The 27,369-nt window shown below is 44.2% G+C and overlaps 1 protein-coding gene and 1 long non-coding RNA gene across 7 annotated transcripts in view; one reads left to right on the top strand and one right to left on the bottom strand.

The window, feature by feature from the left end:
* The window catches only part of EPB41L3 (erythrocyte membrane protein band 4.1 like 3), a 93,981-nt gene extending 77,594 nt beyond the window's left edge, over positions 1 to 16,387 (bottom strand). For 3 of the 6 annotated variants that reach the window (XM_021386818.1, XM_021386821.1, XM_021386823.1), the window contains exon 1: positions 16,249 to 16,378. The gene's annotated coding sequence lies outside the window, so the exon portion shown is untranslated. Of the gene's footprint in view, positions 1 to 14,170; positions 14,267 to 16,248 lie in introns of those variants that run through there. The other 3 variants (XM_021386824.1, XM_021386822.1, XM_021386819.1) reach the window with 3 other exon arrangements.
* LOC110393685 lies at positions 16,498 to 27,092 on the top strand. Its single transcript, XR_002435116.1, has 3 exons — positions 16,498 to 16,708; positions 18,070 to 22,889; positions 25,407 to 27,092. It is a non-coding gene; the product is annotated as an uncharacterized LOC110393685 (long non-coding RNA).

The raw sequence follows: 27,369 nt of genomic DNA, 5'->3' as shown, positions 1-27,369 counted from the left end.
CTACATTCCCTGGGCATGTGACAAAGGACTGCTGTGCACTATATCTACTGATTGTTTTATGCCAATCCATTTCTTTCAGCACCCTCCAGATCACAGCATGTAAAATTCAACTTATTTATATTCTACACTACATGGTATCATGGGGAAAAGGTAACAGTTGCATGGGAAAAATTCGCCCAAGAAAGAATTTATAATTTTGAAGCTTAACTTATCAAACAATTTTGATATCATAACAATGTACAATTCAATCTTCTCAGGAATTACAACACATGCAGAAAATGGAATTATTCCAAATTTCATAATGAATCGTAGTTCAATGACCAAAAATTTACTCTAGTAGCTATGGTTGATGACAGATAAATGACAGAGTTCAATTTCTTCTCTCCTTCCCGTTTTGCAGTCTGTTTTCTGTGGGGACAGGAATCTCCATGCCAATATTCATACAGTTATTACATCCAAACTAAAAAATGAATGAAGTCATCCAACCCACTCCCTAGATGTCATCAATGCCCGGGGGAAGTGGTGCCCTGCAGCTGCGGTCCAACCAACTCTGCTCTGTGCAGCCTGAACTATATGCATGCACTTCACCACAGCTGAGGCCACAGAAATCTCTCTTTACACTTACAAAACCATTTTTAACAGGATCTGCACAGAAGAAAGAAACCAAATAATCCTTCTCCCAGCTCCAGAACAGCATTAAACACTCCTCCAGCAGCAGCCACCAAGAGAGACAGCCATGCAAGTAAGAAAACAACACCAAGAAAACAAATAGATCAGATACTTGCTCTATCTTAATTACGCTGCTCTTAATTTCAAAATGTCCTGCATCCTGACATCAGTGCTTCACGGTCCCTTTCCAAGTGCCTTCTCTAAACTTACCCTATTTTGTATACATGCCATTTGATACTTAAGTACTAGAATGATGAAGTTTCCCTGTTCCTCGCAGGAAATTTCTTATGTACACTGACTCCCCTGCTTTACTGTTCAAGAAAATTTTCCCAAATGTCTGACCTAATTCTTCCTACTTGAAATGTAAGCACACTACTTCTTGCCCTGATGACGGCGGACACATGCAATGGCTCTGCAGCTTGCAGACTGCTGCTGTTCTCCCCTCGGACTCCTCTCTCCTCTGCCCTCTTCTTGCAAGTCCTATTTTTAGCTGTCTTTTAGACTCCCTCCTTTATTCTCTTTCCAATCAGTCCATCTCTTGTATGAGCAGTAGTATACAAGCCCTACTTTCAACTCAGGACCAGCCAAATTTAGTGGTGCTGAACAGACTGTAAAGAGTACTTTGTGTCTTAAAACAACATTCTTCATGCTTCCCAGTATTCATAAGTTCACCATCTTCGCAATATTATAACACTATCAACTTAGTCTTAACCTGTGATTTATTTATAATCCTACATTGTTTTCTCTCTTGGCTGAAGATCTCCCAAGGGGAAGAAGGCTATCTTAACTGTATTACATAAAGCAAAAAGTAAGCAAAAAAGAATTCTACTAGGCAGATATTTACAATTGGATTTCTTTCCATTTTACGTTCTAAAAGTTCCTTTTTTTGTGCTGACTGACATTCCAGCTGGTAATGTATTCATTAATATAAAAGATCTAGTTTCAGTAACAGACTGCCCGTGATTTATGTTACAACAACTGTGGCTCCCCATATCTCAAATACAGTCAAACCATGATACTCCTTTATTTATTAAAGTATTAGGGATACTTACAGGAAATATTTCCAGTTTCACTTCTAGCTTCCATCCATTGTTGAAACAACCACTCAAGAAATAGCCACCTCGGTACCCAGCAGGTGTTATTAACAGCTGCTTGGCTGGGCTGACATCTCAGCACGTTTTCGCTGCAGTAAGTTCACAAGAGTGGATAATACCTTTAAGAAACCCCAGGAACTCCAGTTTCTCATCTGATTTCAAGAGCTGCAGGGATATTAAGGTGACCCGAGTGGCAGTGCTGGCAGTGCCATAACTTATTAATAAATTGGGAGTAATCTCACATCTGCTAGCAAAGCAAAGGAAAGTCTATTCCATTTTACAGTCTCGAGCCGAGTCAAACACATTAAAATATGTATTACTTCTGTCTACCTGTCACTTCCTGTAGCACGCTTAGGTGAACCTATGGCTGCAAGCCAGAATTCAAACTGTTTCAACACAAGTAGTGCTTTTGGGAAAAGTTATTTGCAATAGAAGTGTCAGCTCCCTTCTGATATGCTGGCAAATGCTTAGTTCAGCTCCTAATGAACCAAAAGCTAAATGGTCAGTAAAAACTGTGTTTTCATGTTAATCAGGGCATCTTAAAACGCTCATGAAATGAACTTGTCAATGAAAAACAGAAAACGAGAAGACTCAGTGGGATTCTTTTAACTTGCATTTTGAGAACAGCTTCAACACTGGTTTCTTAACTTTTGTGCAAGCTGTCCAAGCATTTCAAGCAGGTGGAGCATCAATGACACTGTGAATGGAATAACTACATAATTCTTACTACATTCTTCCAGCACAAAAGCGGTGTTTTCAGAACAGTGAAACAAATGTGACTTCATCACATTTGGAGAGAAAAGTGGAGAGGAATTCAAGAGGCTGCATAGGAGGTTCAAATGCCCCACAGGACCGTGGCCAGGCATGTGGTTCCATGCCATAAAAACCTCTGCAGAGATGGCAGCACACTGGGCTGAGAACGAAGAAAACCCAAGTCTATGTCACACCACCAAGAATGTCTGCTCTTGCCATTGCTGGTATCAGCAGTTGGTGTGCCGCTGGGACAGAGACCAAGGAGCTGGCTGATAGGAAGCTATAGTATAACCCTTCATGGAAGTGGCAAACCCATTGTTAGACAATGGCTGGCATCCCGATGACTGAAAACTTACAGAAAGTCTAGTTCCAGCTGTCTTAAGTAGATACAAGTGTGGGCTTGGATATGTACATATTCTTAAGAAGAAAAGCAGCTTGCAAGATTTCAGGGTGGAGTTCTGAGATTTTTGTCTAATCCACTAGTGCTAAATAAGACCAGAAACACGGCAGGGGCCTATGCGTCCTGAAAAGCATCTAAGTCTCAGAATTACAGCTGTAATTAATGGGTTTTCCAAGCTGAGGGGAAGAAAAATCAACTGAAAAAAAAAGTCAGCAGCCTGCAAACTGAGCAAGTTAAAGATTCCTTCTCTCACTCATGCTCACAGGCAAACATCCAAGAAAGCGCAGAACTCCCAAAACACTCACCCAAGGCTCTCCACGGCTTCACCCTATTTGCAATCTTTTATGGACCCACAAAAGCACATTTTTTTCAGAAAGATGAGGGTTTTTTTCATATTATTTCACCTGCAATTCAGTATGTTGCTTAACCCATGCTGACAAAACTGTAACTAAACAGGCTGAAGTATATTATTCCATCATTCCCAACATGAAACATATTTTATCAGGTTTTTTTCTTCCTTTCTTTTTCTCCCTGCTCATGCTCCAGAAGACAGGAAACGCCTGCTGTGAATTCTTGTCCAGCATTTTAAATACCACATGAAGCACTTTCTTTCCACTGCCAGAGAACTCCCCAAGGAACATAAGCTCTCCAAAAAAAGAAAGAGGTGTAAATACCTTTTTCCTCCCTTGTAAAGTGGAAAGTAGCACCAGCAGTCCCCAGTACACCCCATATCCACCCCATCTCGGGGTGCTGGCCAGAGCCCACCATCCCCATTCACATGAGGGGACCAAGCAACTTAACTGCACTGGCGAAAAGAGCTGGAGCTGAGATCAGAAAGCATGCAAAAGCTGCAAATGTTTGGTATTAATATCACGCAGCTATTTTTTTAAGAAGCCAGCTGGAGTATCTTCTATACTGCAGCCATACATTATTACCAGTCATACTGAATTATGCACGGGAAGGCTGAACTACTGCCATCATGCAGCAACAGTGTCGTACGTCTCATACGGGACACATCACTTATTAAACCATACACGTATTTTTGTGCTCTACAAGCTTTTAATTGTCAAGGAAGATCATGAACAACAATAAATCTATTAAATGTATTATAAATAATGCCAAATGTTCCAATTAGCTTGATTTTATGGGGAAAACAATTCCTTATTTTACTCCTTTAGCACTCAGGTCAATATACCATTAGGTCACAGAAGCCTTAAAGGTAGAGCAGATCTATTACTGCAGCTGAATAAGACAAAGTCTTAAAATTCACAGCCAACAGAGATAAATCCTTACTTTTCAATATATGTTACAATCCTTCTACATAAGAATAGAAACTCCACTGAAATGTCACTATTGTGTGTCTCTTTTAAGCACACTTCAAATAAAAAGCTATAGCTCTGTTATCATTCTTTGTCCTCTCGAACGATGCCTTCTGGTAACTGCAGTGTGTTAAAAAGCAGATCCCTTAAGTCATGTGTACACCTAGCAACCTTACGTCTGGCACACATCCTCCCAACTCCTCCTCATTCAAACAGAATGTATGTAGCGAAAAACCTGTACCACAGGAAAAAAAAAAAGTGCTATTTTCAGACCACATCAAATGTACTTGAATGAAAAAAACTCCAGTCCTGAGAAAAAAAAAAAAAAAGACAGAAAAGACCGATCCATCTTTAATACTATATAACTGTCCAAGCCATACGTAACATTACAGGTGTCAGAACCAGCAGCTGATATGCACAACAACTCTTATAAGTAGAATCACTGAGTCATTATGGTTGGAAAAGACCTCTGAGATCATCTAGTTCAACCATCCACCTACCACTAATATTGCCCAATAAGCCATGCCCTTTAGTGCCAGATCTGCATGGTTCTTGAACACCTCCAGGGATGGTGACCACCACCTCCCTGGGCAGCCCGTTTCAGTGCCTTGACACTCTTTCTGAGAATTTTTTTTTTTCTAACATCCTGCTTAGAATACCTTAAGCAGATGCAAGAATATTTCCAACTTTTAAAGGAAAAAGGATGTGGACTTCTCCTTCCTACTACTCGTGTAGGTCTGTAGCACCATTCTCAGTACGCTTACAGCGAGCCCCATGCTCAGCAGCATGGGTTTTCCAATCTGTTTCAATTGCAGTAGGAGCCTGAAGCAACTTCTCCAGGCGGCCCCTAACTAGGGGCCCCTACTCTGGCTCCTAACAAAAACAGGTCTCAGGTCTCAGGCACTAGCTGTGTGCTAGTTAGGAATAGAGTAAAGTTAGGGCAAAGAGCATGCCCAAAAACACACAGGGTGGGGATGTCAGCTCCTTAGCACCTAATGCCTCACTGCGCAGGTCTCTTTCCACTAGACCCTTCACTCAATGTGGATATGACCCCTCCCCTCCACTTCTTCTCCTGCTTTATGTTTATACCCAGCCCTGGTGCCCGTGCACAGGGCTCCAAAACAAATACAGGATTTTTTCCCTCCATCTTTATGCTTGTAAACCATTACAATGATTTCACACAGACTGAGCTCATTTGTCAAGGAACAAGCAACCTGGAGTGCCTGAGTGTTCAAAGCCCTCACGCTTCTGGCTCTGCGCTTTATGTTCTATACATACGCTGCCTCTCTGAGACAGCAAACGGCTGTCAGTAACATTCACTCCTTCTGCTAACACTTTCCCTAATCCCTAACTGAATTTCCAGCCTATAATTAAACTTTCCAGCTGCCATGCTCAGGGATGGCACCAATATCCATCATTTCTTTCTAAGCAGTCCCTAAAAGCCTTTTTCCAATTTCTAAGACCACAGGCTAGGACTAAAACTTCTTACACTTATAGGTCTTAGGCCAAAAATCTTCCATTTACTTACAAGTTGTCTCATCTTTTATGAGCCAAGTAATTAAACTTAGAATATTTTTATAGTGCCAATAGGTAGACTGCAAAGAGACCGAGGGGTGAAAGCTGCAAGCACTCTGATGTTTTGTGCAGCAAATCCACTGGCAACAACTGTGTATCTACCAGGGCTTACAGAGCTGCTCGATCAAGCCCAGAGTTTTCAGTGAAAGAATTAAGATTTGGAAAGACTTAATGAATAAACACAGTGAGAAACCAAACATCTTACTCTGAACTGCAACACTAAACTGGAGTCAGCACTGTGTTCTTGAAAATCTTCTCTTTGCATCCATGTAAATGACTACTTTGCTGCAACGTTTTTGTTTGATGCTGTTGTTGCAGTGTACAAAAGGTCTTGATATTTTATGAGAAAAATACAGGCTTCAGGGAGAGCATGTCTGAAGCAAACCCTGTAAATTTTCATATAATTAGGATAACTAAGCAGAGCCAGTTGGAGCCTGCTTCAGAAGGGTGATGGTCCACAAGCCCTGAGGATTTGCAATACAAAAACCCCACTAAATATCCACAAACTCATGTTACTTTCAGTCCTAGGGGAAATACAGCTTGAGACGCCTGCACAGCCCAAGGCTCAGCCTGAAGGTTCGACAACCATGCACAGCACCTTGGATCCCACTGCTCTGCAAAGCAGGATCCCACATCTCCAGCTATTAGCTTCTGAGTGGGGAAATGTCTGCAATGATAGCACTGTGGCAGCAGAGCAGACAGTGAGCGGGCTCCATTCATAACATCAGCAACCCTAATAATGTACAACCCTGATGCAACCAATATAAGACTGCTGTAGGTCAGCCCCCCTCTTAACAAGTTCAGGAGTCACGACATGTCCTGGTGTTGCACTTTGCCTCACATGGTGGAGATAAACTCAGCCCTTCAAATGCAGCTTTCATGCTTCTGAAGCTGCAGGCCGGTTTCATGAGAGATGAAGGCTGTGCCCTTGCAGTAAGTTTTCTGCTGTCTAAACTAAGTGGGGGCACAGGAAAGGAATGCATTTGGTTTAAATGTTATCCCACTGCTGTTTGAGGTTGCCTGTTTTCTTCCCAACTTCCTGCTAAGCGCCTTAAGGTTTTATTGTCGCAAAATATTTCAATAACTGCTCAACCTTTATCAGCTGCTGCAAGACTATTTTTGGAGACTATCAAAAGATACATCATTCTGTTTTCATTAAGTCTAAGAGCATCACTCCTCAACGAAGAGATCACACTAGACAGGTGTGAAAACTCGAAGTTTGGACAGCTCTGGCTTGCTCCTAGCGGCAAGGCAATAAAGGTCAAAATTTCAAGTGAAAACAAACACACTTTCAGTTATCTCTGAACTACAGGTGAAACTTTCTTCCCTCCTTACATGAAACATATTTTAAAGATGAATTGTGATGAAAGCGGATAGTACGTTTAAGCTTCAAACACTAATGCTTTGAAAGGTTAGGAGCCCACGAAAACAACATTTCACTTGAGCTGACAGTTTTAATCGCAGGATAACTCTACAAGGGGTGTGTCTGCTGCAATTTAAATTTTCACCTGACAAGCTGAATTCTTAATGTTCATGGTGTCTACAACAAAGGATCAAGCAGCATTTACCCACAGGATGATCTGGTGCAGAGACTCCTGGGGGTGGGGGAGAAGGAGCTGCAGCTGGCAGGAAACAGGAGCAAAGTTGAGGGTTTCTTCTGTACTTCAATGGAGCAGAAGGAGCGTTGGCAGGAAAGACTAAGGAGCTTCAGGAGCTTTCCACCCATGCCTGAGTGGAAGCCTCACCCACTATCAGTCCCTCCTTCCTTTCTCCATGGAAGACTGCACATATTCCAAGCTCCTGCTAAGTTTTCAAGCAGTTGCCTTTTCCTTGCAATGAGGTACAATGTAACAGACTGCAGGGCCACTCCACTGCTCACTACCATCAATGGCACAAGCAAACCCTTCAGGAAAGCCTAACAAACCTAATAGAAAAAACCTGTCCTTCCTCACCACACTCTTTCCCGAAGAAACCACGCATACTGGAGAGCTGCTATCTTAAGTGACATTAAATATTGCACTTCAGTACTGATTTTGTATCTCTGTAACACTCTTGATAAATAATTTCCCTATGGAGCGTCTAACTAGAGTTCAGAAAGAAAAAAAGGTCCAAAAATTTCTACTGAGTTACTCAGAATGGGTTTTCCACAGATCATAATTTCAGAACACTAGGCTAGAGTGCATTGTTTTAAAACAAAGGCCAAATACCACTAGAAAGCAGGATTCCTCTCTTGAGAATCCCAAGATGTTGGGCTTAAACATGTCCTAGTCAAAGTGCGGCTTTGGCACAGCCAACTTCTCTAACTGGAATGTTTTTAAGTAGGAAACAATCCTGTTTATCATTCAAACACTTATTCAGGCTCTCGTTAATGTTTGTGCTACTCCTTCTGAATTTCTGGACGATTTCTTTCAGGCTCAGCAGCCAACACTTAAATAAGAAATATTTAACCATGAGTATTTTTTAAACAATGCCACGTATGCAGAAATAATTGCTTACCATATCTACATTACAAAAATCAAAATACGGCCAGTGGAAACCAGATACAAAACAGGCAAAAGCACTCACATTCAGCTGGACTAGTTTTGTTTAGAAAATTAACAGACAATGCATTTCCCTGGCTGAGACCTCGGTTTGCGTGCCAAGTTCCATCTCGCAGCGGTTTTTCTTCTAAGAACAACATCACAGACTCAGAGGACACTACTAGGGAAGCAAACTTGCTGTTCTGCCCGTTAGGAACAGCAATAGCCCTGGAATGACTTACAGGAATGTAGCAAAACATTTTTAGTGAACTAAATGTATCTATTTTATCTTTTTATATCTGCTTGGAAGCTAGAGAATGATGTATCTTTATAATGTACATTCTGGTTTGTTATCATCATCTATTGCACATCAGCATATTTTACTTTGGAAAAAAAAAGACAAGATTTCTTACACGACTACAGAGATACATTTGTATCGATTTTCACAGAAGGGTCAGAAGAAGGAAGCTAACTACAATGATTGTGTTCTTCAAAGCAACCTCTACGGATCAGAAGGTCATAGGGGACATGTCCTTTCATACCAGCTACCTTGCTATTAAATAGAAAAACATCAGCAGGAGTTAAGAAAGAGTTGCTTCCGATGATGGGAAGCACAGGGCACATGCAGTCAGAGGGGATTCACAAACAACAAAGGTCTGGGGAAAACACAATGATTCCGACTGCACAGGAGATAATTAAAAACAAAACTGGAGCTTGAGAAGGAGCAAGTACAAAACTAGGCCGATCACTTTCACAGAACCACTGAAATTTTAAGGACCTCTAGGATCATCTATTCCAACCATCAGCCCATCCCCACCATGCCCAATAACCATGTCCCTCAGTGCCACACCTACACGGTTCTTTAACGCCTCCAAGGACGGTGACTCCAGCAGCTCCCTGGGCAGCCTGTGCCAGTGCCTCACCGCTCTTTCTGAGAAGAAATTTTTCCTAATGTCCAACATCTCCTGGCACAGCTTGAGGCCATTCCCTCTCATCCTATCACCTGGGAGAAGAGGCCAACCCCCACTTCGCCCCAACCTCCTTTCAGGTCATTGTAGAGAGTGATAAGCTCTCCCCTGAGCCCCCTCTTCTCCAGACTGAACACTCCCACTTCTCTTAGCAGTGAGCATGACTTGTGCTCCAGACCCTTCACAGCTTTGTTGCCCTTCTCTGGACACACCCCAGGGCCTCCATGTCTTTATTGTAGTGAGGAGCAGTACAGCCTCTAGCTTTAATACAGGTACTCCTTCTGCAGAAGCTGCTAGTACTCCTCCAGCCCATATAATGTAGGAACTTAAACTATCCTGATTTTACCCCAAAAATCAAGCCATTTGCCATATACTGGAAAGAGACATTTTATGTCTTCCAATAGCGAAGCGGTGGGAAGGTGATTTAAAAAAAAATAAATAAAGAGAAGGAGCTTTTTTATTCTTCACTTCAACATCCTTAATTCAATCACTGTCCCCTCAGGCTGAGAAAAGGACTGGCTTTACTGCTCTACACTACCATTCTAGTAGAGAAGCTGCAAAGAACAATATTCCTGCTTTATAGTTGATATGAGTCTAAGTAAAGCAGTTACGAATTCACACAGTGAAGAACAAGTCAAGAAATCTGTGTCACACCACTAGCAAATGAGGATAAAACGCTCCTCTTGATCTTTAAATGTTGTGAAATTCTGGACGTTTTGGTTTGGCTTTGCAAGAGCTCTGATCAGTGAGCACTGATCAGACATAACCACCTCATCTCCAATACTTATGAGAAAGGACCATTTGTCAAAGAATATTAGTAATAACAGTATTTCAGCATCACAGTAATGAATGATTGTTAATAATTACTAAATTAACAATTTAATTATGTACAAATGCAAGCAAGCACAAAGTTTATGCAGACAGAAAGCCTGGTTGAACATATTTAAGTACACTCAAGAAGGAGGTGGGCGCAGTACTAGTGACACTCGGGGCAGGATCCAAACCAGAAACCAACCCAGTGCCAGCACCAGGACTGACACCCAGCAGAGCCCAGCAGCCACCTCTCCTTGCTGCTGTGGAGGATTCCCACTGTTGTTGCAAATAAGTGATCAAACTCCGACAGCGAGCTGGCACAGAATTAAAGGACTCTTCTAATTGCCATGCCTCAAATTCCATTGCTAAGCCTGCTAAGAGAATGCCTGAAAAACTCTTTAATAAATCATAGAAATCAGAGATGGAAATTAGGTCGTCTTGCCCCGCCTCCCATCCACGCCACGCATTTGCTCCCTGCGCTGAGTGCTCTGTCTCGGCAACCTCTAAATGATTCAGGCAGTGAGGTGTCCCCTGATTCCCCAGGCAGCGCAGCACATTTCACTGTCAACACAGGACGCTTCCTACCCACCTCCCTCATCTCTTCCACCCCGGTTTTGCCTCCTTCTGACTTGAGTCTTTCCCTGCTCCTATCTCCCTCTGGCTCCTCCATGCTCTTGGTGCTGCCTCAGCTGCCATCCAGCAAAAACTGTTGCTCAGGAAACGTTCTTCTGCCTCTCCTGTAATCCCACTGTAGTGAGCTGCTATTTTTAGGAGGAAAAGGAGGTGGTAAGGGAATGAAAGGCTGCTAGCTCCAGCTGTACCAGAATAATGCTCCAGTACATGGAAACTACATTATAGTGTTTTCCTTTAAGCACATATAATTAACCAAAACTTTCAGTATTCCAGAATGATCCAAGAGAGAAGAAATAGAACATGTATGTTCCAACACACACACAAAAAACAAACAACAACCTCAGTCCATCTTTAAACCCTGCAGTTGGGCATGCCATTCGACAGCTTCTTCAAAGATTTTACACTGGCACTTTCCTACTAAGCTAAATGGTTAAATCAGCAATGTACTGAAAAATAAAACGGCAACTGTAGTTACCTATTCTAGAAAACTGCTCAATAAGAGGAAAATCTGTGTAATGCAAACCTCTAAAGTGGGTCCTCTGAAGCCCATGTTTTATTCCTCATTTGGGCTGACTATGGGCAGAGCCACCACCCTGTCTAGTCATCCTTGTGCCCCCCTGACCAACACAGCTGCCAAATTCCTTGTGGAAACCACTTAATCTGTGCAGCCAGTGCCTGGGCTACGAAGACCATCTAGGAAACTGAAAATACATCGCTTGGGTTTTTTTGTTTGTTTGTTTTAAGATTACACTTTTCCGTGTTTCAAGCCAAACCTCGTATTTGCTAGTGCCAAAAGGTTAAATATCACTACCAGGAACAAATCAGAGGTACCACGTTTCTTGATGCAAGCACTTACATACAGCAATGTTTCTGCCAGCCAAGATGCACACATGCAGGTACCTGCCTCGATGCCCAGAGCCCCGATACAGCACAGGGGCTGAGCACTGCACGCCCAAAGTGCTGCTCTGCAACAGCTGTAACTCAGTGGAGAGAAAACAGTGATGAATTCAGCAGATGCGGTGAAGTAATCATCTCCAGGGTCCTCCAAGAGATTACAGCTTCCTGATCTGAGCTACAATTTGTAGGGTCAGGTCACAATGCCTCTGTCTACACCGGATCAAGCCTCGTTTTGTAGGCAAGGTTACCAATTTCCAAGGGAAGAAGCACAAAGACATTACCCTGTGCAAGTCAGGATGCAAGAACAGGTCTCTCAGCTAGTATAAACATATGTTTCCGAGGTCTGGAGAAGCATTTTTTTTTTCCACAGCCTGTTTGCACTGACTGGCTTATTAAATGAGATTTTATTTGCAGCCAGTATGTCCTAGGAAACCGGGAGGCGTTAAAACATAATTGCCCTCAGACTGAGGAGCAGTAAACAAGGTGACTTCCACCAGGGACTGCAGCTCAGCTGCCACCAGCAGTGCCATGGGGACCCAAAGGAAGGGGCACCCGCTAGTGAAAGCAGCCATGGGAAGAGAAGGGAGGCAGGAGCTACGCAGGGGAGATATGCGTTCTCCCCTATAGCCCATCAAGGCAGTGTGATGACTTGTTACTTCCACCACATTCATCAGCAAACACATACTGCACACAAACACATGCATATGCATGTATCCAACACGGCATCTCACAAACTCTTCTCTTTACACTCTCCCTTCTCCATATTTTTTTCTTTATATCCACAGATGCTTTCAATTTCTTTCACCGCCTGCCCCACACACGCTCCCAGTCCCCCGTCTTCCACATTCTTCTTTAACCCTCTAAGCTAAAGGCTTTCCTCAGCAGGATCCCACATCTGGTTGGGGATCCTCACACACATTTCAGTGCTGCCTTTGTTCCTTGGCTTGCTAACAGATGAGTTCTGATAGGTAGCACAGTGGCTGAAAGGGGTTCTCTGTCTGTGACACACTAAGTACTTCCAAGGTCTGTAAAGAAAAGGGTAAAAATGGAAGAGATGGAAGAGATCCCCTCCCAGAGGGGTTTTCCTCCTCTTTTTAATAGGTATGCACCTTTTAAACTTTTATTTATACATGGCCTTTTCATACACTGTGTCCTGTAGGACGCAACTAGTTTTATAAGTGATTTAGGAGACTAACATAATTTCTTATTAGCTTTTATCCATTTTACTTAAAAAAAAAAAAAAAAAAAACAGCTCTGCTGATATCGTCAAATTAAATCATATAAGAAGTAAAGCTGGCATTTCTCTAGAGTCAAAAAGCTGACCATTACTCAGACTGTATTACACCAGTTATTCAGGAAAGGGTGCAGGAGATGCTGAGCTTGCTAGCTACATGGCACACTGTCTCGCATTAACTCAGTTGTCCCAAATCCTGACCCATTTCAGCTTTTCCACGGGTACCCAGTTCCCAGCAACCCTCCTGAGTTCCCTCGCACTGCTGCTTGCAGTGACAGCTATGGGTAAAGGCAGGGCAGGAGCAGAGAGGCTGTCGGATTTCTCTTCCTGAAGCCAACACGAGTGGTTATGCTCCTCCTCTCCACTGCTGGTGCTGTTCGGTTCACTGGCTGAAGACCTTCCCAAAGAAAACATGCGTTTCTCTTTGGGTGTTTCCATCCAGCAAAGGCAAGAGTAAGGGCTGCGCATGCAGCCCTGGACCACTACCCCATCACTAGAAATGGCAAATACTGGAGATTAAAAATTAAGAGAGATGTTATAGAACTGAGATAACCCCTCTCTAATTTTTGTACCAAATAAAAACAATCCATCATAATCCTTCGGAATAAGCATATTTTCAGTTTATCAGACAGCGATCATATTTTTCACTTATACATGCACGTTTATTTTCATTTGATTAGAGAGAGATCAACTCTGAAGAAAACACTCCAAGCGTTCAGACTCTGCAGTCCTATTTCCCGTTAGTGATGTGACAAGTCAGACGCTCAGCCACAACGTCCCCAGCCACACCGGGGCTACTTCAATGTGGAAAACAGTTATCAAGGCTTTCATGTTGAAAATGCTGGAGCTCAATAGATAAGGTGGATGCTTCATCCCATGAGACCCAAGTAATCTTTTATAAGCACTCCTAAATGGTTTGATGTCTACTCTGAGACAACCCCCAGCCATTTACTGCTACATGTGACTTCCATGAAACAAGCCTGAACGCCACCCGCTGTGCATACACACATTTAACACGTTTCAGGAAGTTTCTGTGAACTCCACATCACGCCCGAAATACACCCAAGTGACATTTGACAGGTTTAAGGAACCCACCATGCACAGCCCCCAAGAACTCATACTCACTGCATCAGACAACAGAGATAACAAAACACAGGCAACAGCATGCTGTTGTGGGTCAAACCCACAGCCCGAGCTCACGTTATCTATAAGAAACCCTCAGCCTTCAAATAAAACCCTGCAAACAGCAGCTCTTTGCCATCAAAGATTTCCCCTACAGACAGAAAAAGACCTCACCCTGTTTAATTCAAGAATTACGTAAGTCGCAGCTTCACCTTCACTTGCTCCTTCTTAGAAGAGAGAAGAAAACCCAAACTAAAATTAGAGCCCTTCAGCTCTGCTGCAGCTCCTCAGAAGTGAGGCACAGCCCTGCCCCACCCTGCGGCCCCCAGCCCTCCTCCTCCTCCTCCTCCGCCCAGAGGCTGAACCAGCCCACCGCAGAAGCAGGCTCCCATCGGATGACACAAAGGCAACGGATGCTTAATGCCAGCCAATTCACTGGGGACGATGATTTTCCTCCGCAGCGAGCAGGTCTGTGGCATGCTGAAGGCTCCAAGAGCCTTCCTGATCCAGTGCCAGCGGTCCCATGGCTTTCACCCCAATGCAGTGTTCCAGGGCTTTCCTCTCCCGTTATTGCCACGTAGGGCTCATCCCAGCACTGGAGCTGAAAGTTTCCAGCCCACGGAGAGCAGCGTTCGCCCATCTGTGCACAGGAGCACACACACAGGTGCGGCAGGACTGGGGATGTTATCACATCCTGATGCAGCAGGGTGGTCCTCACCCTTCCTACACCACAAAGGACTAACTGCCAGAGTTTGAGAGGAAAAGCTTAAGCCTGATCAAATCTGACCAACATTTAGTGGTCAAAAATGTATTTTGCCTAGTTGCTTTGAGACTTGGTTATATTTACATATATATACATAATATATTATATACGTACATAAATCTTTTACCTTTCTATTGACATAGAAAATGCTGGAATTATTAAAAGCTAAAAGAATGAGGTGGCATTCAGATTGCCACACTGTAGAACCACAGATGTACACGGGACACACCTCATGCTTGGAAAGCAGCCCTGTGACTTGCAGTTATTTTGACTGCAAAGACTTCAGATGAACAAAGTGGGCACTCTCCCTTCAACTTACAACCGACATGCACGCAGAGCTCAGGAAATCACAGAGTCACAGAATCATAGGAGCTGGAAGGAACTTCTGGAGATCATCCAGCTCAAACCCCTGCTAAAGCAGGTTTGCTGCAGTAGGTATCCAGTTCACCAAGCAGTAATTACACTGCCTCAAATACAAGCATACACTGCAAAGCAGTCCTCGAAGCTCGAGGCATCATCCTGAGTGACCTCCTCTACCAACAGAGCCAAACCAAAAATCAGAAAAGGGCAAAGCTAGGTTGGATACGCTTTGCTACTCGTAACGATGATGGGGCAGGAGTTTTCCAGAGTATCTCTGTACCTGGTAAAGTTTGAGCTCTCTGAATGAAAAAACAAGAAACCCTAAGGAGAGAGCCCCCCCCCCTCCATCGCCAGTCTGGGTCTCTGAAGCTAAACCCGTCCGCAGCGTCATAATTATCACATCAGGGATGCCGTGCATCCCGCCGGGCGCACCTTCGGCTGTTTTCCTTTCCTCCCCCCGGAGCCCAGCGCGGGCACCGCCGCTTCCCCGCCGCGCACCTGGGGGCCCACCCCGAGCTCCACGCAAGGAGCGGCCCCACCGGGCGCAGCCGACCACCGGGGGGAGGCCGCGGCTGCCGGCCGGGAGGGGGCCGGGGGGGGGCGGGTGGCGCTGGCACTGCAGCGGTCCGGAGCCGCGCTGTGCTCCGTGCATAACCACACCCACCGCATTGCAGAAGCCACGGCCCGTGGAGGGGGGGGGGGGGGGCAAGGAGGGAAAGAGCCCCCCTCGCCAACACAGTGCGGAGTGGAGAAGGAGAGAAGGGAGTGAGCGGCGAAGTTCGCTGTAAAAATGGCAATCGCTGTAAAAAAAATCAGTAAAACGGCACGCACGGCCCCCGGGCAGCCCCTCTCGCACCGCCGCGCTCCCCGCTCCGAACCGCCGCCCGCCCCAACCCACTCCCCGCCCGGCGCGGGGGGCACCGCTCGCCAGGCACCCCCGGGGCCTCCGCGGCTGCTGCCTTCAAAAATGGCTCCTAGGAACGAGCTCTGTATACATCTATATAAACCGGTATATATTAAGAAAAAAGAAAAAAAAAATGAAAGAGGGGTGCGATCTGCAACCCCCTCCCCCTCCGGGGCATACTCTCCTTGGCGGAGGGCACGGCGCGCAGCGGGGCTGGGACTGTACCTGGGGGGGGCGGCAGCAGCAGGCGGGGGCTGCTCCCGGCGGCGGCTCCGGGGCTGCTCCCGGCGGCGGCGGCCACGCGTCAGCAGCGAGCGGCAGCGCAGCCCGGCTCTGCCCTGAGCGAGCCTCCGCCGCTCCGCAGCAAATCAGGGCTGTCTGTGCAAGCTGCTCCGGAGAGAGGGAGGGAAAAAGGAAAGGCACAGAAAAAAAAAAAAAAAAGTCCACGCCGCGGAAAGCGGTAAAAGCTGGATGCTGGCTGCGAGTGGGAGCGCGGGGTGCCGCTCTCCAGCAGGAGGGAGGGTCCCCGCCGGGATCCCCACCTGCGTCCCGCGAACCGAGCAGTTCGTGGCTCAGCGAAGTGATTTCTGCTCCGTTGGCGAGTTTGGCTGCTGTGGTTGCGACCAACCCGAGCGGACAGAGAGATGCCTGGGAATTCGAAACCAGCCAGCTGGGTGCTGACAAGGTCTGGCTTTGATTTACCTGAGGGATTCTTACCGTGGGGGGTATCAGCTTTTTAATTTCCAATAATGAACCACATGCTTTTAAAATCTGGCCCCTATTCCACTCAGCATCGTCACCAAAACAGAAATAAATGCAGCTCCGAGTGCACATTGGCTGCTGACTCAAAAAAAGGGTAATGTAAAACTAAAAATGACTTTGGAGTTTTGCAACCCTGGCTGCCTCCGGGAGAACCACAGCCCAACACCCTCATGCTGCTGCAACACACGGGTAAAGGAGGCTTATTCCCTCTTTAGATTTTATTTTGAGAACCCCCAAAAATGCTACAATCCAAACTGTATTCGGGCCTGTCCTATGAATCAGGGCTGCAGGAAGAAATTTAATTAGCAGTGTCTCCGTGGGGTTTCAGCAAGGAAAGGGGTTTTGACATTCAGCAGTGGATGTCGTGTAGCTCAGATCTGCAGAACCACGTTGCTCTGTACCTAATGCAGAGCTGCCACTTAGCAGATCTGGAGCACTGCACCAGGCACAAGAGGAAGAGGCTTCAAAAGGAGAATGTGTGCCATCAGCTAAGAGAGGGCGTAGCTCTACTCATGCAGCTTAAATAAAACAACTCATATACTTTTCACCAGGAGCATCAGCAGTCATTGTAAATTACAAGGCAATGTACCCGACAGCTGAGACGTACAACAGAGTTATCAAGGTTTGGTTTGGGGGGAAAAAAGTAAGAAAAGGATGAAGTTTCAAGCAAATAAGAGTCTGAAGAGTTAGCTGGCGGACTTAAGAAGTATTATTATTAGAAATCAATGCAAGATCTACCAGCTCGGCCCTTTGAAGCTATCACACTGCTTGCGACAGAGGAAGGTGCTGGCACTGCTCTTACCCAGGGACACAGTGCTTTGGGGCCACATCTGCTGCCCTTGAGCAGGGATCTGCCCCCCAGAAATAGCACACTGAGCTCCCTTTTGTAGATACACTGCGCATCTAATGGCATCTTTAATCTGAGGACCTAAAAGCTTTAAGCACATTGATTTAACCTCAAAACATCGAGTGGTATTAATAGGCTCTTTTTTCAGGCAGGAAATCGTTGCAGCAGATATTAAGTAGCTGGGACCTCTACATTGCCGACATGGGCCTGACTTTCAGTGCTCTTAGCCCTTGCAATCTTGCTGAGCGTTGTTTCTTCCCTCTTTGAATGTTATTTTCTAATTCTGAAGTGGGTTAGTTGGCCAGTGTGCCCCGACTCCTGTCAGACAGAGCTCCACAGAAAGTTTATGTCTGATGAATCAGCAGTTTTTAAGTATTATTTAAAAACCTTCTTCCAGTGATTTTTAGCAAGCTGTAATTCATAATCTTTCCACGCAGGTAGGAAACGTGAATAATCCCCACGCTTCACTGGAGTGGCAGCAGTGTCTGTTTAGATGAAAGGAGCTCAGATGATGAGCCTGAGCAGTGCCGGATGAGATCGACCTCCTGCCCTGTGACGTGACAGCAGCTTCATTTCTGCTATTTTCTTGTGTTTCTGGAGGTCAAGCTTCAGACCCAGATATCAGGAGCAAACACCCAATGCGCTAGGCCTGACACAGCCCAAGGCAGCCCTTCCTCTGGCAGCAGACACGCAACCCTGCTGTGCACCATGGAGAAGGGCTGGCCTGCACTCTGCTTGTTTCTTAACTCCCACATTTCACTTATTTAAAAACAGCATTAGTTCAGGAGGGATAAGGGATGTCACACTCTCGCTACTTGCAGTGCTCACCCTCAGTGCACAGCCTTTGAATTCCTCCTGTCCTGCTGCTCTAGACATGAACTCCATGCACGCCACTTAGTCAGGGACCAGCTCCTCTCCAGTTCAGTGTCTACAGAAACCTGCTCCCAACCTGCTACTGCCAGGTCATTCTCGTTCTTCTTCCATAACCTGGTGTTCCCCAGTCTCCAGCCCCATTCAACTCCCTTCTTCTCCCTCCTTCTATTACCACTATACTGTTGCCCCAACAATAGGAATCTCATAATCTTCTCCTCCAAAGCAGTGTAGTACTCTCTCTGTACCACAGCACAAACTCACAGAATGGCTGAGGCAGGCAGGGCTTTCTGGGTCCCCCTGGCCCAGCCCCGCCACAGCAAGGCCACCCTGAGGAGGGTGCCAGGCCCAAATCCAGGCAGCTGCTGAAGATCCCCAAGGAGGAGACCCCACAGCCTCTGGGCAGCCTGTGCCAGTGCTCCGTCACCTGCACAGCACAGTAGTGCTGCCCAGTGTTCAGAGGGAACGTCCTGCGTTCCAAGTTGTGCCCATGGCCTCCTGTCCTGGCACTGGGAATGACTGAAAAGAGCCTGCCTCCAACCTCTTTGCATCGTACCTTCAAATATGAGCAACAGAGCCCCCCAGGAGACTGATGCTAGGCTGAGGAAATGGGTAAGACATGTGGGAAGCTCTGCCCTCCACTCCCTTTTCTATCCTTCCCTTCCATTTTTCCATTTTCTCCCCTTCAGTAGTCTCAGGCAATTTTCTTGGGAAAGCCCCACAGAAGAAGGGAAGAAAGAGTTCCTGGCATGAAAAGCCAGGAAACAATAAAGGCAAAGAGAGCTTCTGACACAAAGCAGGCAAATTACAGGTGGGGAAAGGTGCAAATCCACCTTCCCATAGGGTACCAGTCTGAGGAGAGCAGCCATAAGAAAAATGGGCCCGTGCAGGCTATTTGGCCATGACTAGGGCTTTATAGAGGAGGGGAGTGGGGAGTCACAGGGTCTCTGCCAGGAAGGGATGAATAGGCAACCCTGGAAGAGCCGGGACAAGGATTATTGACCAACCCTGGGAACTGTTGCCCAAAACATTCTCGTGATTCCCTAATTGATTGGCCATGGCATTCAAAATAGCACATTACAGAAAAGCAAGACACAGAAATGCTATCAAACTCCGCAAAGGGCCATCTCAAGCGCAGCCAACAGTGAATTAACTGGGTACAGCACTTTGAAAAATGGGAAGTACTGTAAAAGTAGTAGCATTATTACAGAAGTATTAGGAAGATATTTCTCAGCAGACGCAGGTTTGGCACTATCTGTCTAGACGAGTAGATGGTTTTGGAGTCAAACTGATTTTTTTATTACCGTATCCACTTCAATTTATTAAAAGCAAACTGTTCTGTCCATGACTCATGCAGCTTCGCTTTCTGCATGGCAATGAAACCAAATTCTCATAATTAAGAGCGATCACTGTGATACAGCATCTGAAGGTTAGGTTTAGAAATCAGACCAAACCTTCTATTTCTGTCTTCTCTCACTGCAAATGTTATGCTCGCATACTTCTAATTGGCCACTATTACCATTTACTTCAAATACAGAAGATGTAAACTTTCAGGTGAGTTATGATTCTTCCTTTAGTGCAACTCCAGTGACAGAGGCCAATTTTTTTCACAACATGGGTTGGTTGATCTCAGTGTAGAGATTTAGAGATTGCTTTATTCCTGATCTAAGTCTTGTTCTCCCAGCCAGTGCCAAACCCACCCCATTTTAAGAGTTCTGGGGCCTGTAAATTTTGCCCCAGTGCTTCAGCAACTGAAATCCTGCAAAGATTTGCTGCAATTAATTCAGCACTGCCCTCTGACACTTTCATATCTGTGGCTACTTTCTGACTGAGAGAATTAGCTGGGCTATTAAGAGATTAATTCCTATTGCACACCTTCAGTCCTCTTCATTAACCAAAGGTAACCAAAGTCTTATGAATTTAAGGTGTTTTGGGAGTACTCGAGGCTGTACTCAAAACAGAAATGTTTTTAGAGTAATAAATTCCAGTTATCTCCACAAGGCTTTCAATTTCAGTTTACTTTTGCTATGCACAATCATTAATACTGTACTCTAATTCCATATACTTTGAGTCTAGGAAATTAAAAATACAGAAGATATGTAATATGCAGTGAACACTAATTAGTTTAAGTAGGATTCCTAAACAGTTTAACAATGAATGAGGCAAGGGAAACTCTTATTTTCCATTGGCCACCCTGTGACTGAGAGCTTCCTAGATGGTGACCACCTCAACTAAGGTCAACACAAGCCATTCTCATTTCCTGAGGTCATTTCTGTTGAGTCCATCCACTTCAGCCCATGAAGTGCCAACTTTTTGTTCTCATTCTCACAGTGCATGCTGTTTCTCTCTGTGGTGCATTAAACAGGAAAGCAGATACCTTCCTTCCCCCATTCCCATGCCACTAAAATCTGTCTTGCGTTTCAGTTACAAAACTATCTGTAGCCTCACGCATACTCTACTATTCATGAAGCATCTAATTCAAGAGGAATTTACCTTGAGCATAAAGTCTTACTGACTCAAAGGGGACTTAATGCACATATTTATTAAGCACCATCAGAAATAGAAATGACATTCTAAATCGTAACAAATCTCTTTTTAAGACACCTCTTCCTCAAGACACTTTAATGAAATCACTCTCAGCGGCCAGGTTAATAGGCACGGCCTTACACTGCTTTTGTACCATTTATCTTTTGAGCGGCAAGATTTACCAGGTTGGGAAGGCACTTTAATGAGTGTTTGTACAGCACCCAACAGAGTTCACCTCTTATCTTGATGAAGGTTAATAGCAATTAAGAAAAAAGTTCTTGTATTTAAAGTACAATGAATAGTATTACAAGAAGCTTAGTTAAAAAAGCATATTTAAGAAGTTCACGTCAAGAGTGAGCACATCTAGCCTGTGTCTATAGCCCTTTCTCCCTGTGTCCCATCCCTGTCCTGCAGCCTGCCATGGTTTCACAGCCAGTTTAAAGATCTGTGTCACCAAGAAAAGCTCCCATTTTCCCCTCAGTTTGAGTGTTTCTTTGTACTTTTGTCCTGTCTCCTTCATCCAGTCACTGAAGCATTTACTGAGTCCATGGAAGGAAGCAAGCAAATCTATCCAAGCTAAAACTACAAAAGAGAGGACAGACCATAAATCTGATCAGTTTCTCGCTATGATCACTATGATTCCCCCTGAGATCTCATCAATATTTTTGCACTGACAGAAACAGAGGGAGTGATCTGAGAAGTGGAGGTGACGGCAGAGTCACACTGCCTCTTTTGGCAGCCACCCCAGCCTGTGTTGGCATTAGGCCGTGGTGTTGGGCTCCAGTCTTTATTTATGTGAGCTCCTCCACATCATGTCTGTAGCTTCTTATGCTCTTCGAAAATGCATTAGCTTTTAAAAACATACTCAAATTCAGTTCACTTTTGAGATCTTACATTCAGATTCACCTTGGTTGATAGGACAGTGAGCAGTGGTGTGGGTTCAAACAGTACAACTGAGCTGAAGTTACTGAGAAATGAAGAAACCCATTACTTCCTTCTATGTGGACACATTTCTCCCCACTGCATCTCACCGTCACTGTTAGTACTCAAGGTGAGAAATATAGGAGCTGTAATCCAGGCTATTTGTGTCTTCCACTTCATAAGATCTACTGTCATACCATAAAGGAAGGGTGCCCTCTCAAAGTGGTGAGGCACTGGCAAAGGCTGCCCAGGGAGGTAGTGGAGTTACCATCCCTGGAGGGGTTCAAGAAACATGAAGTGCCACTGAGGGACACAGTTAGTGGGCATGGTGGGGATGGGCTGATGAGAGAACTAGGTGATCTTAGAGGTCTTTTCCAACCTTAATGATTCCGTGATTGTATGTCACATAACTGATTGTATGCTCTGATAGAAAAGAAGCACATTCCACTTGTTTTTTTCTAACACAGCTAATGACCAGCTCAACAGAGACCTCCAGAACATAGGGGATCTGTTTTTGTGTCTCTCATTGAAAAGCAAGCCCCTCAAAAGCACAAAAACGTCACAGTTACATTAAGAGAAGAAAATTCGTAATCTTTAACAAACTAAACAAATTATTCTCTCACAAATGACAATGATATACATTTGTGTCCTAGGCACCAAAACATACTCAGGAAAGGCATCTCAGCCTCTCACCCTTTTCAAAAGCCTTTTATGCTTCACAGATAATGACTATCATGGACAGCACCTCCCACTGCAAATGTTTAATTTACCACAGCTGCTTCGAATCAGCACTCTGGGAGCAGGTTTGCTCAGTTGCCCCCAACAGCCTGTATGCAAACATCTGTCTGTCTGTTCCAGCACACAGCACAGAGTTGCCCAGTGAACAACCTGAATGCCTTGAGCATCACACGGACTCACCAATTCAGAAAAGTTAACCAAGGTGAGCCTCATAGAAAAGCACCACCAGCTTGTATAAAGACCCTCCATTTGTAAGATGCTTGGCTTCTTTTCCATAACATTTCTGTGCGTAAAATTTGTTCTTATTAGTGAAATAAATGTAAAAATTCTGGCATTGCCTCTGGATAAAGGAAACAATTTGTGCGCTGGAGTTCCTAAGGTTGACATGGAAATCTAAACAATGATTCAGGTTCAAAAATCAATTTTCTGGGAAGGCGTACTGCTTTCCCATCCCTTACCCAATCAAGGAACACGCAAACATAGATTCAAAATACTTGGAGGCCACTGTAGCGCCTCTGGTGACAGCTCCAGGCAGGCACCTCTCAGCTGTTACAAACAATATACAAAAATAATGTATTCACAGAAAGACTGTGAATGAAAGAGGTCCAGCCTGTGTTCTCTTTGACATATAAACTCATTTTGCTCAAGTGTCAACCGTATTATTTCCAAGGTCCTATTGAAGTCCCAAGGTCCCAGTAAGAGCAGCCAAACATCCATGACTTTCAAGGTTTTAATTCCAGCTCCGCTCCCAGTGCAAGCTAACAAAAGCAGGACAGGAATCTCCGCTGCAAGATAAGATCATGGTAACTGCATCAGGGCTCAAAAACAGCACTGGTCATCAGAACTTTGATGAGATAGAGATGTTTTGTCCACAAGCAAAGCACTGATCACATCTACTTGCACTTTGGTATCTTGACCCCTGAAGCTGCGTAGGAAGACCCTGCAATTGCCGTTGGACCTGACAGCAGGTATCAACAAAATACCAGTGTTTTTAACAGAAGAAAACAGACCTCATTGTATGTGCAACTTTACTGATACTTGAGATGCCAGACAAGCAAAACACAGTTGTGAAAGGGTTCTTTTCATTTTAAGACATGGTTTTCTCATAAGAAGACATGCAACTGCAAAAATAATGAAAGCTATATTTTCTCTATGGAAAAAATACGGTGGCATTGATACAAAGCATTGCAGTTATACAATGTGCAGCACAAAGCTGCCTTTGCAACAGCAAGAAAACTCTATTATTGAATTAGCTTTGGAATAAAAAGCACCAAAATTCTCCAGTTTTAACTTTCATACTAAATGCATTTCCAAAGGTTTGGGTTATTTGACTGTTTTTAATATAGCATCTAATCCACACTCCAGAAGTTATTTTAAGTGGAACAAAAAATTAAAAGTAAGCAAGCCACATAAATGGACGAATAAAATAGCTTTAAGAGGGTTCAGATGATTTGAATGAGTTGCTCTCCAGTGTGCCTTTCACGTTATGGGGAGCCAAGTTGGAAAGAGCTGGAAAGGGGCTGAGTAGCATAGGAAAAGTTAAGCATCATGGTGGTGTTCTTCAGGTTTTACAGCTCCTTGTCCTGTATGCTCAGCGCTGACCACCACCAAGCCCAGCGCTCCAAACATCCTTTTCACTATTTCTGCCAGACAAGGGCAACCGTATGCAGGAGCTATAGGCATGCTGATCGGCAGCTATGCACATGCCGACCAGCTACAGCTACGCAAGACATTTAATGGCTGAGCTCACTTCAAAGCAAAAAAATTTCCCTTAGAGAGGCAAGACTGGCCTCTAGACTTTTCCAGACCACTACAGCTTCACCACCACCACTACTCTTTTCTATTATTTCCACTAGACGGGGTAGATTTGAACGCGTAACATAAAAGATGCTGTAGCAGTATCCTATGTATGGAGTCTCCATGTCTTTCCTTGCACCACCTGTTCTCTGCTTTGTATTAAGTATACAAAGTCTTGCTTTATTTCCATGTTGGGGGATTCTACCAGTCTTTGAAGGAATCTGAAAGTGATTACACAGATGAATGATGAAACCTGAACTCTCATGTTCTACTCAACTGAAAAGGCAGGAGACAAAGAGGCTTATCGTTGGAGAACTCAGCCTCAAGTCTCCACCACAACTGTACTTATTTCAGGTTCTACAAAAGATGCCAGAACCCTTCAGACAGTCAAACCATTTCTGTGCAGTACTCTGAAGTGAGTTATAAAGAGTTTTCATTTAATCAGTAAATTCCTCACTGGCAGGTTTTTTTGTTTGTTTTTTAATGTTTAAAAAGAAGAACAACATTGCAATTAATGATACTAACCTTATCAAGTACATTTCCTAGAATAAGATGATAAAAATTCTTACTTCTCTCAGAGAAGTAAGTTTTCTATATTCCGTAATTCCCATGAAATCAAACAGACACCCATTATTTTGATTAAAGAACTTCTGATGTTAAACTGCCCTCTGACTAACTTATAAAGCTAAGGAAAAAAAACACAATTATTTTCAACATTTTATTGGGATCTCACAATACATATGGATTGTGAAGTCTCTTGCAAAGGCTGTGTCACTGGTGTGGATATTTTATTCGCTTGCTTTCATCAGAACCTCTCTAAAGCTAAAATTATATTCCCCATTGTCATTTACTGAAGTCCTAGCTGATATAATCAATTTTATTTAGGTCAATCAAGTAAAATTTTCACTTTGCAACTTCACAGGCATCACATCGTGTGGCGTGTCTGAAGTTTGTAGAGAATTCATCTGCCAGAGAACTCAGTGAGCTCAGCAGGCAATTAACACGTCTGGGAAACCTGCCTAGAAGAACAGTTATCACACAGTACATACAAATGCCAACCGAGCAGTTATTGTAAGAATATGTAGCATGTTTGATCTTGAAAGTTTTCTTGTCTTTTAGGTCCTCAGCAGCCTCTGTACCATGAGCCAGTCTCACATATTTGTGCCAGGCAGCCTTCTTCTCTCGCACATCCTCACTACAAAGCTGTTACGAAATCTTTGTTTTGTTGACTGCTCTTAACCACTTCTTGTTAGATTTTTTCATATCTGAAACTTGCAAAAGACTTTCACTGATTAAAGGTGGTACAGAAAAAGATAGGGGGTTGATGGCTGGCTTAAAATCAAAACCAGAACAATGGCTGGCCTTGTAGAGAAGTTAGCATGCAAAGTGGTTGGGCAAGAGCATCCGGTGTCATACTCAGTTCTACCAGTTTGCGCTGTAGCAATTGCTTACCGTGTGCAAAACTTACTAACTAAAGGATACGGAATATTTCAGGTACAATCTGTTTAGCACACAGGAAGTAGTGATAGCTGTGCTTATGAAATCACAAAAGTTTTAGAGTTTTACACATAGGCAATGAGTGCGTGCTGTGTGTACAGAGGTGATGCATTCAGAGTGGAATGTGAGAGGAAAAGCCAGCTGCAAACAACTGTGCCATGGGCATTTACCTTGGGTAAGCCTGATGAGCACCTCCAGGTGACATCTTATAGGCCACCAAGCTGGAAGACACGTGCAGTCTCCACAACTCATCGTGGAGTTGTGCTCATCTCCACAACTGCAACAAAAGAGCTGGAGACATGAAGGACACAGCCAGTATCTCAGGTACCTGAGAAAACCCATGGCTAAACATGACTACTGGAGGACAGGCACCAGTCCCAGTACATGGTGAGCTTGGCACATCATGAAGGCCCAGTAACACATCTGACCTGAGAAACACAAGTTCTGTGGAACAGATAAGCTGTAAACACCGACAAATAGATAAGGCTAAAACGAGCCTGAAATTCTCATCATTTGCTCAGCATTGCAATACAGCAGCAATACCATCTTCAACAGGATTGTATACTCTTTCTGTTAGTTTTCCAATGTTCCTGTACTATTTTCTACACTGTTTCTATAGAACTCTCTACATACATGTATTTTATGAAATAAAAGGGACCAGGTCCTCTTAAGAGTTTCAATTTCCCCTTCTTCCTCCCAGCTAGACCTTTACATCTCCTCTTTTTGCATAGGCTTCATGGCTCCAAAGAACAGCAAAGCAATTTGTGGAGCGGAAGCAGAACATTACAACAGTCTGCTACTAGAAGAAGAAAATTAAACATGGAAAGGGGAGGTGGGATGAATCATGCTGAGTCGTATGACATTTCTTAAAAAAAAATCCCAAAACTTTAAGATTTATTTTTAGTGAGTAACAGCAATCTAGCATTGTATAACTCAAACTCCCCCATGAAGAACCAGTACAAATTATGCGGATCTACTCTTATCCAGGTTATTGCATCTCTATAGACCATAATTTCTTTTTTTTTTTTGGTACTTTTCTGTAATTTTCATTGTACTGTGGTAACTTTTACTTTCTAACATAAAATAAACTTGAACTAATTGTATGTGTGATAATGAGAGAAAACTAAATGTTTGTCCAATGTTTATCATTACACTGAGAATGGACCATCCTAGCTTAACATCTAGTGTGGCTTCTAGTAAATAATTTTTGGAGGTATTGTAAGCAACAGAATGATCAAAGAAGCATGGACAGGAGGTCAAGGGAGGTGATCCTGCCCCTCTATGCTGTGCTGGTGAGGCCTCACCTGGAGTACTGTGTCCAGATGGGGAGTCCTCAGTACAGGAGAGACATAGACCTGTTGGAGTGTGCAGAGAGGAGGGCCACAAAA

This window comes from Numida meleagris, chromosome 2 (genome assembly GCF_002078875.1).
Source record: "Numida meleagris isolate 19003 breed g44 Domestic line chromosome 2, NumMel1.0, whole genome shotgun sequence".
Taxonomy (NCBI): Eukaryota; Metazoa; Chordata; class Aves; order Galliformes; family Numididae; genus Numida; species Numida meleagris.
Note: the sequence above shows the minus strand (reverse complement) of the source record. Positions and strands in the feature narration are given on the sequence as shown.